A 12,539-nucleotide genomic window follows, 5' to 3' on the forward strand; every position below is an offset into this window, starting at 1 on the left:
TACCCAGTCTGCGTTGTGTCGGTGGATGTTTTCCTTTGCCACACGCCAGCCTCTCGGGCGTTCATACGAAAAATATTGTATGATCGCATCACCTAGTGCTATTTGCTGAAACAGAAAAAAAAAAAAAAAAAAGAAGAAAAGAAAAACAAACAAACAAAAAAATTAATTTGTGAATGTGGAGAGGGGCCGGGGTCCCTCTGCCAAGTTTCTGCTGACTTGTTCGTAACCTACAGTATACTGCTTTAAAACCAACTCCAGCTACATTTCTCCCGCCTTGTTGTCTCCGGGGGCCCAGGCGCTGCCCCCGGGGGCTCTGCGGCCCCTCCCGGCTCCTCGGGGGGGGATCCGCAGGGCATGCCCCCTCCCCATCCATCGCTTCATCCCTCCATCCCGCCATCCCTCCATTCCTCCCTGCCGCGCAGGGCTCCGCGGACCCTCCGTGCTCACCAACGCTGCGGCCGCGCTTTAAGGGGGGGGGGGGGGGGAGCGGGGAGTGGGTGGGATTTTGAGGGGGGGGGAACAACACACAGACGACCCTCCCACCCCAGCCCCCCGCAGCGGACCCTCTCAGGGCACGGCAGATACAAAGGGCCCCCCCCCCCTTAGTCCCTCGCTAACTAGCTTGCCTCCTCCCACCGCCCAATTAGGCCCTTTTCTGTATATTCAGTCGAATAAATATTTGGAAATGCTGCTAAGTGGTAGGTTGAACCCCAGCTGAGGCGGGGGCAGGGGGGGTTGCCGACATGGGCAGCGCCAGGGCGGGGGTCGTTGCCCCCCCCATTTCCTCCGGCTGCCCGGCGAGGGGAGGGGGCTGCGGCTGCCCCTTTCCCGGGAATACTTGACACCCCCTCACCCCTGGGCAGCTTGGCCTCCAACGACCCCCTTCACCTGCAGGGGAGAGGGCGATGAGCCCACTCCCGTGGGAGGGGGAAAAGGGTAACCTCGACTTCCCCCGGACCCCTGGAAATTAGGTGGAATTGGAGGAGCGTGGAAATGGGATTCCATCGCGAGTGGCCTCCCTCAATCCCCACCGCTAAAAGCGGCAGGTCCAGATGCAAAAGCCTTCTTTCCCTGCGAGGTACGCGGAGGGTCTCGCGTGGAAAGCTCTGGCTGGGGGTCGTTGCAAACACCATCAGAAGTAATACAAGAAAAAGTGAGTTTTGCTTTACTTTGCGCCCAGGAAACTCTTTGGCTCCCCACACAAAGGAAGAAATGTATTTTATCCGACGGAAAGGCCTTAATAGACGCTCCGGCTTTTTAAAAAAATTATTTTATATATTTTTTTTTAAATTACCTGTGGGGTATGGCAGCCCAACAGAGAGCAGATGTGACCCGCAGCCTAGGGATGCGCAGGCAGGGCTGGCAGGGAGAGTGGCCCCGGCCGGCCTGAACGGACCCTCCGACGGACGGACAGAGGGACGGAGGGTGGGAGGGGGGGTCAGGGTTTGCTGCGACCGCCCCACAAGCAGTGCCCGGGCGCGCAGCCATTCATAGGCGATGCCCGCGGACGCATGTGCGTGTGCACGGCTATTACAGACACTACAGACATGCTTCCTCCGGTTTCATGGGGCATTTCGACTATTCAAAGGGTTAGTTTTTAAGTCTTGAAACAGCGAGGCTAGGGGTTTTTTTCCTTTTTTGTTGTTTTTGTTTTTGTTTTTCTTAGACGTTTATCTTTATCCTGTCTGCTCTCTGCTTTACTGGGAGGCACGAATCGGTCTCCCCGCCTTTCTCCACTTTTCTTCCCGTTTCTTTCCATCGTGGGGCTAATTTCAGAAACGGCGTGGCCTCCACGAAACGTGTCTATATATTTGTTTTAAAAAGCTTCCTTTCTAATTACATTCACAGTCACTGACTTTATTTTTTTAGACACCCTTCCCTTTTTAATTCCCAGTGGGTCAGAGTGGCTGAGGATGGGTGTCCTGCAGTAATTTCGGAATGCAGTAAGAGTGACAAATAAATACATTTCAAAAACCACAACTGTCGGCTGACATGGGCAGACCCCTCGCCCGACTTGCCCGGGTCCTTTGCAAACCTGCCGGGTTTGCCGGCGCCGGTGATTTGGGGGATCCCTCCTACGAGAAGGCGTTTTCGAAGGGAAAATAATAAAAAAGAAAAAAAGAGACAGAAGGAGGGAAAGGGGAAGAGAAAGGAAAAGAAAAAAAAAAAACAAAGAGAAAAAGCAGAGGCGTAAGGGAGGAGGTGAACGAGGGGGGAGATCTGAGAGCACAAGTGGAAACTAATAAAACTCTTGTTAAAGTGCTTGCTCAGGATCCATGGCGTCACCAGGTCTTTTACTTAGGAAGCCAAAGAGTTTTATTTCTAAATGAGCTAAAGAGCCATTTACCTCTGTCGTGTTCTATTCATCAAGCCACAAGTCGAGAGTCCCTAACATGAAACTATTTGTTTGCTTACACAACCAGCTGGGTGCAATTTCACGTCTGAGATATCTATCTGAAAGCTCCTCTCATTTATTATCCTTACTTGTCAGCGAATCCATTTTCCAACTTTTTTTTTCACCCCCCCTCCCCTCCTTCTTCATTCATTGAAGTCTCTGGGTTTAAATGCTCCCTTAAATATTTCAGCACCTACCCCTTCTCCCCTCTGATCACCTTCAGTGCAAAATAGCCAAGGAATAAGGCTGAAACTGCAGAGATGGGAAAGGAGACCACTGCCCAAGGTGACTCCCTTATCACAGCTCCGGCCCCTCTCTCCTTCCCTCTCCCTTTCTCCCAAGGCCCATCTGATAGTGGTTGGGGGGTCGTCGTCCCCCCCCGCCCCTTTCTTTTTTAAGTAAGGGATTCCTGCTGGACATTTCCCCATGGCTTCCTCGGCGCAAGGTGCAGCCACCTGAAAAATAAAATTACATTATCCAGCTGTGGGAAAGGGTGGGAGACACACCCCCCTCCGCCATGTCACTTTCGGGGCCGGAGGGAGGGGAGAAGTCTATGTGGCCCTCGCTGGCCCGATTTTGGTGGTCACCGGGGTGCAAGGGCTTGTGTACAGACGGTGGTGATGGTATTCGGATGAAGGCTTGAAGAGGGGTGTCAGGATCTCTTCTCCCACCCCCACGCGGCTTCCACTAGAAATACAAAGACAGTAGGTGAAACGGGCCCCATCGGGTCATAAACGTAATTGCGAGGAAAGAAAACAATTAACAAAAAGGATACTGGGAAATTGTATCTCCCCTCCCTTCCCTTACCCCCAATTTTGAAAAATCAGGATAATGTGAGTAGTGTTTCAAAGCAGGACCGTCTGGCTGACAAGAGACTCACTGTTAGTAATCTCAATGATGGCTGTATAATAGTGTATATACATCTCCTTGTCTGCAGAACCCTCCATCAAGCTTAAAGCAATGGATCAAATCCAAAACTACAGGGTATAAAATATCCCCAGTTGTTTAAAAAAAAAAAAAAAAAAAAAAAAAAAAACGGAAAAAAAGGAAAGGGAAGAAAGGATGGGGAAGGAGGGGGGGCGGAGGCAGGCTCCTTGAAGGAGAAGCGGGCTGGTGGCTGTAAGCTATCCTATTGTGTTGATTTAGGAAGACATTTGCTGTATATAACGTTTAAGGCTGGTCATATCATTGCTCGGCCAAATAAACAAAGCACCGGCCAAAGCGTGGGGTCACGACGGATCCCTGCAAGGAGTGAGATTTGCCTGTGTGTGTCAGAGACCTCACGGTTACGCGTGTGCGTGTGTGTGTGCCAGGAGGCAGCCCAGGCTGCATTAGCATTCCCCGGCAGCCCGTGGACCTGCACTGGCAACTAACAGAGATATGTAGCTCGCCCCCAGGCCTTCTCCTTTTGTCTACACACCCTCCCTCCCCCCAGAAGCCAGACCGCTGCCCGCACCCCTGGCCGCACCCCTGCCCGCCCGCCAGCCGCTGCCCCACCTGCCGCTGCCCGCCGTCCCCCCACGCACCTCGCCGCCGGCTTACTTTTATTTATATATATATATATATATATATATATATATATATATATATATAAAATGTATATATATACACATTTTTTCCCCCTTCCCCTTTGGTCGTGGAAGTGGGGAGCGCTTCCCTACGCCCCTCAGGGTTCAGAGCAAGCCTTTTTCCACCGTGTTTCCTCACTTTCCCAGAGACACTATTTGCGCTGCGGGATCGGGTGTGCCGGTGGCTTCCTTCCACAGACACACGAGTCTCCCTGTTTGCTCTCCTTTTGTCTTTCCCCCCACCCGGGGTTATTTTTTTGCGGGGGCGAGGCATTCTTTGCAGCGCTGAACCCGCTCCACACAAAGGTAAAGCAGGAGTTGGGACTTAAATCCACAGGCCAGAAAAGCTCTTTAAACTCACAGTTTTGAGCCAAACTGCGTTTCTGAGCGGCTGAAGAGCCACACAAACTTGCAGCAAAGAAGCTGCGGCTCCCTGAAGTGACAAATAAAACTAGTCAGGTACTTTTTTTTTTTTTTTTTTTTTTTTCCCCCAGAGAGCCATACAAATTGGTCCATGTTGACAGATGTTTGTCACTTAGTAACTTCTTTCCAAGTTTTTTTCTTTTTTTCCCTCCCTCTCCCCTCCTCTAAGCCTTCTTCCGAGCTTGCTTTGTTGTTTTAAAATATGCATGTCTCTCAGGAATGCAAGTCACGAGTCCAAACTTCGTGTCCAACCTCCCACAAGAAATGATCCTTTTATAGGGAACCCGATATGTCTCAATCTGCACTTCACTCAAAGCCTCTGGATATAGGGCACTGGTCCCTGCTCAAAAATAACTCCGCTGAAACGCCTTTCCACCTAAAAAATCCCCACGAATGACTCCCAGGGAAGAAATATAGCTCCCATAATTAAAGGCGGCAGCGGTCAGAGGGGAATGCAGCCTGGAGGAAAAAAAAAAAAAAAGAAAAAAAGAAAAAAGGCGGGGGGGGGGGGAGAGAAAGCAGAGAGCGAGAGAGTTTTTATTTCTGTGCTGGTTGCACTGGGCCGTCATTAGCAGCAGGTTTATCAAGAGGAGCCTCTGTGGCAGCTCCGGGTGCGTGGGGAGAAGGCGTCAGCTCCTGAGGAGCAGAGAAGAGGAGAGATTAAGGAGCAAGAGCCCAACTCCGAGAAAAGAGTAAGTGACCCTCAGTACAATGCAGGAGCCAGGGGGACTGCCGGGCTTTGAATCGGCAGCCAAAGTTGGCTTGCGAGTGCGAACAATGGCATGGGAATAGGGAGAGGAGTGGGATGGGACGGGGAGGACACGGGGTGGAGGGGGAGACCGGGACATCACGCGTGGGAGTGATCGCCGAGGTCCCGTCCCTTACCCGCGGGGAGCCCGGGCGGCGGCGCCGGGAGGCGGGCGGGGGGCGGGCGGCGACGGGGACGGGGATGGGAACGGGGATGGGGACGACGGGGCCTGCCCCAGCCTATTTACGGGGGGGAGAAGAAAAAAAAATAAGGAGAAAGGGAGAGGGAAGGAGGGAGGGAGGGGAGGGAGAGAAACTTCCCAAGTGATGAGAAACAGATGAGCTTCTGCCTGGGTCACGTTTGCTCCCCGGCCCTGATGTGAAGTGACGTCAGCAGTTGTATACCCTATCGTCGTCAGAGCGAGCGGGACGGGGAGAGGGGCCTTCCCTCTCCCTCCCCTCCCTCGTTCCCTCTCTCTGTCGGGACAAACTTCCATCAGGATTATGCAAAACCGTGCCCAAGGAGCTCCCGGCCGGTGCGGCACCTTTCCCTCCGTGTGCCACGCCATCGGCATACCCCAACATATGGAAAGCTCGCAGGCCCCTGCGCCTATAGGAGCTGATAAGGCATTAGTTTTCAGCAATATTTACAGCACCGCTTTTAATACGCACCAGATGGTTCGCGACGAGGCTGCCCCAGCCAGCGAGCTCCTCGGTTTTTACTCAGCAGCATTTTGTTACAATTATACTCCATGCTGAGACCAATTTTATTGGTGACCTATTTTTTCATATTTGCAGCATTTTATGTTAAAAAAACCCCACCCTTCTTCCGCGGCCCCTTGGCACAGGGCTGAGAGAGAGGCAGGAGCAGTGGCTGCTGCCTCCGGATCGCAGGCAGCTCTCCTCATCCTCAGTAATGAGACCCTCCTGCCTGTGTGTATACATGTGTGCACAGATAAATAATACATATGCATATTTATTCATTATATTTGATCAATAACGCTCCTATTTGTTAAACCTCAATTGAGTACGCTCGCCTGCCTGATAACAAACATCACAGGGTGATAAATATTGCATACACTTAATTATTATGCTCATGCATTATATGCCTCGCTCCTCTTATGTACTCAAGCCCCTCATAAAACTCCTCGCAAACACGAATACCTCTCGCAGATATTTTGCTGCCGGAGAGGGAAAAACCCAGCCCCTTGAAGTCTCTGGGAATTCTTAAACATTGACAGGAGGAAACTGTGGCTAATACATTCCTGCGAGCTAAACGCTCTGCTGTTAAGGAGAGAGAGAGTAATCCTTGCCTAGAAAACATCCCACGGCTTTTAATCCGGTGCCCAGGGTATGTTAGCACGTCATGCAGAAAGCTACAGCCAGGATCGCGATTTTCTTGTGGAGTTTTGCGACCCCCTTTTTACTGTACAGCGGAGAGCCTGGTTTCGGCGTGGCTCTGTAAATAGCCAATTTACTCCTTCGCAGGTGTGTTCTCCCCACACAAACCCTTTCCCCACTTTTATAGGAACTCTTAAAATTTTTTTTTTTGGCCTCTCCTACTAAAATCACAGATGTTTATTTTATTGATATAACCTATACCTTGGTTATGCCGAGAATAATATGCCTCGACTAACAGTCATTTAGCAAATAACAGAGGCGCTCTGGATGCTTTCCAATGTTACACATGTACTTGGTCATAAAATGATATGTGAAAAAAATTAACATCTGCTTTCCTAAAATAAAGTGTTGCAAGTAGCTTTTTATGAATGCTTTCCTCATTTTAAAAAGAAATATGTAGAGATAAACTGGCATCCATATGTATAGCTTATTTATAATGGTTTTAGGATTTGAAGGTAGCTATTCATTGCATAAGCCATTTAGAACTGACGTTTTAAAAGCTACTTAACCTCAGACATCCTTGAATCTTAAAGAAGGATTCCCAACGATATTATTTAAAGAGGAATTTGCTGTAATTTAATTGCATATCAAGGCGGAACTGTGCACAGGCATGGCCCCGGATGCTGTGTTTAACACCGCTCCAACTCAGATTTTATTTACCTGCGTCCTCAACACGTCCTCCCCTCTTTCCTTCAGACCAGACGCCCGGGAGGTGCGATCCAGCTCCCTCCTCCTCCTTCCTCTGCTCCCACCTTTGTCCCGGGGACCGAGGCGATGCTTCCCGGCGCTCCTCACACCCGGGCTATTTCCATCAAGCTTTGTCCTTTGTTTGGGGAGGGGGGAATCGGGATTTACAATCACCCCTCTCTTTTGACCATTTCTGCAATAAAAGGCCAGACCCTTTCGCGGAGGAGCCGCCGGAACCTTTTGCAGATGTTCTCTGCGCCCAAAACGATGCTTCCCCCCGCAGAAAGGGGCTCCAACATGCTCCCCTCGCCTTGCCCTGCCAGAATTGAGATGCCAAAACCTACCGAGGCTGGGGATACACACACACCCCCACACACCATAAGGTGACCCCCAGCCGGGGCTGACCCACGCTGGGGGGGACACGGGGGGGACGAACCCCCGGGACTGCAGCTGCACCTCGGGGCTGAGCCTGCGTGAGGCGGCCCCGGCGTGGGGTCAGGGCATGAGCGGGGACACACACACACCCCAAATCCCAGCCTTACTTTATTTAGTTGTAGGGTCTCGGGGGGACCCTCCTCACTGCCCCTCAAAGCCCTGGGGCCTACCTCGCAAACCAGGGGTGGCAGGGGACTGCTGCCCTCCCCGACGGGTCCTTGTGCCCGCCGTGTCCGTGTGCGTGGGGGGCAGAGCCGGCCGGCCTGGCCGTGGATGTGGGGGGAAAGAGGTTAAGGAAACAGCCCCTTTCTGAGTGATAGGGTGCTTTTTTCTCCCCCCCTCCTTTTTTTTTTTTTTTTTATTTTTCCCCCAAAGGCCGACCAGAAAACTGGTGCTAACACGGGCAGGGGAATTTCCAATGCTCCTCAAAGTCCCCCTGCACTTTGCTTTGGTGGGGGGTTTGGTTTTCTCTGCCAGCGAGGCTGGTCCAGGGAAATGCAGGCTTAGGGGCCAGCAGGGAAAAGTCATGTACAATTTCTGGAGAGGGGAAAAAAAGCCAACAGGCGACACCCCCCCACCCCACCCCCCCCGGGTTGGTAAAAATCATTAAAATATGTTAAGTGACATGAAGTTTGGATTTATGTGGACACACCGGACTGAAAGTGGACAGAGCCAGTGGGGGAGAGTCACGCTTTAAGACAGGGGGTCTTTATTTAAAGATGGTGTATTTATGGGGAAAGAAAGGGAATATCTTACAAAGCTCTCACTATACCCCCGATAACAAAACCTGTCACATCTTTACTTCTTGCTAGAAAAGAGCGAATGTCCTCATTTGAACATCTCTAAAGTGATTATTAGATGCCTCTCTGAGAAATCAGTTTGTGAGACCAAGACTGGAACACACACACACACACACACAAAAAAAAAAAAAAAAGGCAAGAAAAAAAAAGGGGGAAAGAGAGAGAAGTGAGAGAGTTTTGTTCACACTGTGTCCATCTCTTATTTTACCTTCTCAATACCGCTGGAGTATCCCTCCATCCACACTCTTATTGAAGGACCTTTCGTTAGTACAAACAACCCCTGCTTTAAAATAGAAGATTTGCACCAAGGGTGGAAAAAAAGGGGGAAGAATAAGAAATCCATCTCACAGTTTTAAAAAATTATTATTATTATTATTATTATTATTATTATTATTATTATTATTATTATTATTATTATTATTATTATTACCCCTCTCCCTCAAGATGTGAGAACTTTTTTTTCCGAGGGTGTGAAATGAAGGACACAAAGACAGTATATGGGTGAAAAGAAGAAAGTGGCCTTTTAATGAGAACTAAAGAAAACCAAAACGTAGATGAAATGTACCGTAAAAGCCGCTTCAAAGTACTGTCTAATTCCCCTGAGTTCAGCCATCAGATAGATTTGGTAATTGGGAGTTTACTGCGCAGAGGTAAGGCAGCATGGTATGGATAACCCTGTATTTCTTCCCTTCAATAATTATAGATATGTTTCACGGACTGCCTCTGCACAGAGGCAGGAGATACTAGAGACCTCTTACTCCTGCAAATGAAGGAAGAGCTAGCCATCACCACAAAAAAAACCAACACTCCAAACTACTTGCATGCTCCAAGTTAAAATGATTTCCCCCTTTTCTAATCGTGATCCTGGCTGCAGATGGGCTCTAGCAGGGGCGATACCAGCACCAACTCGCTGCTGCTACCTTTATTGGTGTTTGCTTCTCTGCCTGGCTTTCATTCCGTGTGTCATTTCTGACCTTAGCTTTTGCTGTATCACAAAAAGTCTCCACAAGTAGCAGAGCGATAAATCCAACCAAAAATAAGACAGATTTCCTCATCGATGGGTAATAAAGTTAAAGGACATTGTTTTGTCAGACAAGCGCTAAGTAGAAAATAAATCTTTGGGTCTGGGGAAACAAAACGGAGTGCTGTTGGCATGTGTGTAAATTTACTTTTAAAAGCAATAAATCAATGTTAAATTAAACAGCTGGGCTCCCCATCTCGGAGAAGGTTTCAGGTTTAAGCAAACCTCGCCCGCGAGGTGCAGTCCTGCCCTGCCCAGGGTGCAAGCTCCCCGCCTCCGCGGGGGATGCTGCCGGCCGGGGGGGGACCAGGGGCAGCCGAGGGACAGGGGGGGGACACCCGGGGGCAGCCACCCCCCGGCCCGGCCCGCGGGTGAGGGGCTGCCCCGCCCCAGCCCACTCGCCTGGCTTGAGCCAGGGCTCGACTATCGCGACCTGCCGAAATAGCCCGATAGTGCTGTTAATCCATGTGCTAATACCATCGTTTCTGCACCACGAGGCAGATGCACGGCATCCAGGCAGCCGCCGTAGAGAGGGGCCGGAATCTCTGCTTTTTCGGTGGTAACTCCCCATTTTAAGAGTGTTTGGAAGTGAGTGTAAAGAAGTTGTGTGCACCTGCTCGCCGCGGGACCGCAGGCGTTGGTGTGGCTCGCCTCGTCACATTCGCGGGCTGTTTTCAGAAATGCTGAAAGAGGTGGAGAGGGAGAAAAAGAGGGAGAAGGGAGATAAGGGGGAAAGGGGGAAAGGAGGCGAGACAGAAGGAAAGAAGGGGAGAGAGGAAAAGAGTAAGAGGGACAGAGAGAAGGAAGGAAAGAGGGAGAGAAAGAGAGAAAGTGCGAAAAGAGAGAGAAAGAGAGACAGAAAGACAGGAAGGAAGGAAGCAAGAAAGAAAGAAAGGAAAGAAGGAAGGAAGAGAAAGAGAGAAAGTGTGAAAAGAGAGAGAGAAAGAGAGACAGGCATAAAGAAAGGCAGAAAGAAAGAAAGAAAGAAAGAAAGAAAGAAAGAAAGAAAGAAAGAAAGGAAGAAGGAGAAAGACAGAAGGTGCAAAAAGAGGAAGAGAAAGAGAGACAGAAAGAAAGAAAGGAAGGAAGAAAGAGAAAGTGAAAGGAAGGAAGAAAGAAAGGAAGGAAGAGAAAGAGGGAGAGAGAAAGACAAAAGAGAGAGAAAGAGAGAGAAACACAGAGAAAGAGAAAGAAAGAGAGAATGAGAGAAAGAAAGAAAGAAAAAGAAGCTAGAGACCTGCAGTAACGTTTTAGCACGCTGATGTAGACACAACATGAATCTATAAGTTATTAAACCCCCCCAACAACAAAACCATTATCGCAGAAGAGTAAACGGCATGGTTTTCTGTTAGGAAATATCTGTACGTGATTGAAAATTTTTAAATAATCGAGTAAAAATTTAAAAGGACTTGACAATAAAGATATTTTAACAGAGAGACGTGCATTGGTGTTACTCATTTTCTCCCAAACACTCGGGCGGAGGTTCGGGGAAGGGTTTGCCATGACTCCTCTGTGGTGCCACCGCCTCGGATCTGCTCCCAGGACCGCTCCCCTGCCCGCACACCACCGGCGCCTCGCTTGACTTTTTCAGAAATAATGCGAACACGACGTAGAAGCAATTTCTCCTTTTTCTTTTTCTTTTTTTTTTTTTTTTTTTTTTGTCCCTGGCATCCCTACAAGTCTCAGAAATAAAAGGTGACCCTTGACGGGACGGGAGCCGCAGCGGTCATTTCATATACCCTGCCTTTGTCTTGCTCTCTTTTAGAGGAGGACCTGAATACCCGGCAAAGTTTGTCCGCCTTTTTGTTTGTGTGTAGATAAGGACATTTCCAGTTTCTCAGTGTCACTCAAGGCACTGATGCTGCAGTCAGGTAACATTTGAAGCAGCCTATTTGCTTCCCCTTGGTGCCTTGACAAATCTCCTCGGCTCTTTGGGCGCACTCACCCCGCTCCCCGATTGCGCCATTGCTCCTCATGATAACGCTAAGAAGACGTTTTATTTGTGGGGTTTTTTTTTTGGCATTCATATTTTCCCCGGCTGGCAAGAGCTGGGATGGCCGGAGTTGAACAGCCAAGTGCCCGCAGCTCGCCCCCCTCAGCGCCCAAATACGCATGTCGCGGAGCGTCTTCACACAGAATTAATTAAAAAAAAAAAAAAAAAAAAAAAAAAAGACGGAGAACTAGATTATCCTAATAAACGGGCGAACTGATGAAGGGCGAAGCGGAGCGCTCTTCCTTTCCCGGCCCCCGGGGCCGCCGCCGGGCATCGCCGGCCCCTCCACTCCCGCTCCGCGGCCGCGGACCCGCTCCGCGCCCCTTCCGCGCCGCCGCCGCGCCGCCGCCGCGTCGCTTCCCGCGGCGTGGGCTAGATGGCGCTCCGCCTCGCGGGACCCGCCGCCACGCCGGCCCACGCCGCCGCGGCCAGCACCGCGCCCGCGCTGGCATCCGCGGAAAGTCCCGCGGGGCGTGGAGGGATGGGGCGGAGGGGGGGAGCTGCGGCCCTTGGTGGGTCGTTTGCCCTGGTGTGTCGCGGAAGGGGAGTCGGGGTGTGTGTGTTTTCCACGCCCACGCGTGTCCTAAAGCACCTAATGAATTGCCTCAGGCCTCGCCGGCTCCCGCCGAAGGGCGCGGATCGGCGGGCTGAAGCCGATTTGCCGTGGGTGGCGTAGGACAGGCTCCACGGGTCTGATTTCAGCAGGAATATAATCACGTCATCCGGAGTTAGCCTCCGTGTCACTCCGTCATTAACCCATCAAAACAATTATGATACATTCAAAGTGCAAGTGCCATAAAATCAAATACGGGCCCTTCATCTTTTCAGGACTGTGAGGCACTCTGTGTACTCCCCCCCCCGCCCCCCCCCCCCCCCCCGCTCCAAGGCGAGTGTCAATACCCGAGTTAAAGATTGGTTATATAGATGTATTATAACAATATATATATAATATTATATATTAATATATAAATATATAATAGCGGGGGAGGGGTGTGTGTTTCCAAAATCACTCCTCGTCCTCTTCGGGTTCCATGCCAATCCCCGTATTTGAAGACTAAACGTCAGTTTT

The sequence above is a fragment of the Nipponia nippon genome, unplaced genomic scaffold, assembly GCF_047370975.1.
Source record: "Nipponia nippon isolate SJK-2023a ecotype South Korea unplaced genomic scaffold, ASM4737097v1 scaffold_24, whole genome shotgun sequence".
Lineage (NCBI taxonomy): Eukaryota > Metazoa > Chordata > Aves > Pelecaniformes > Threskiornithidae > Nipponia > Nipponia nippon.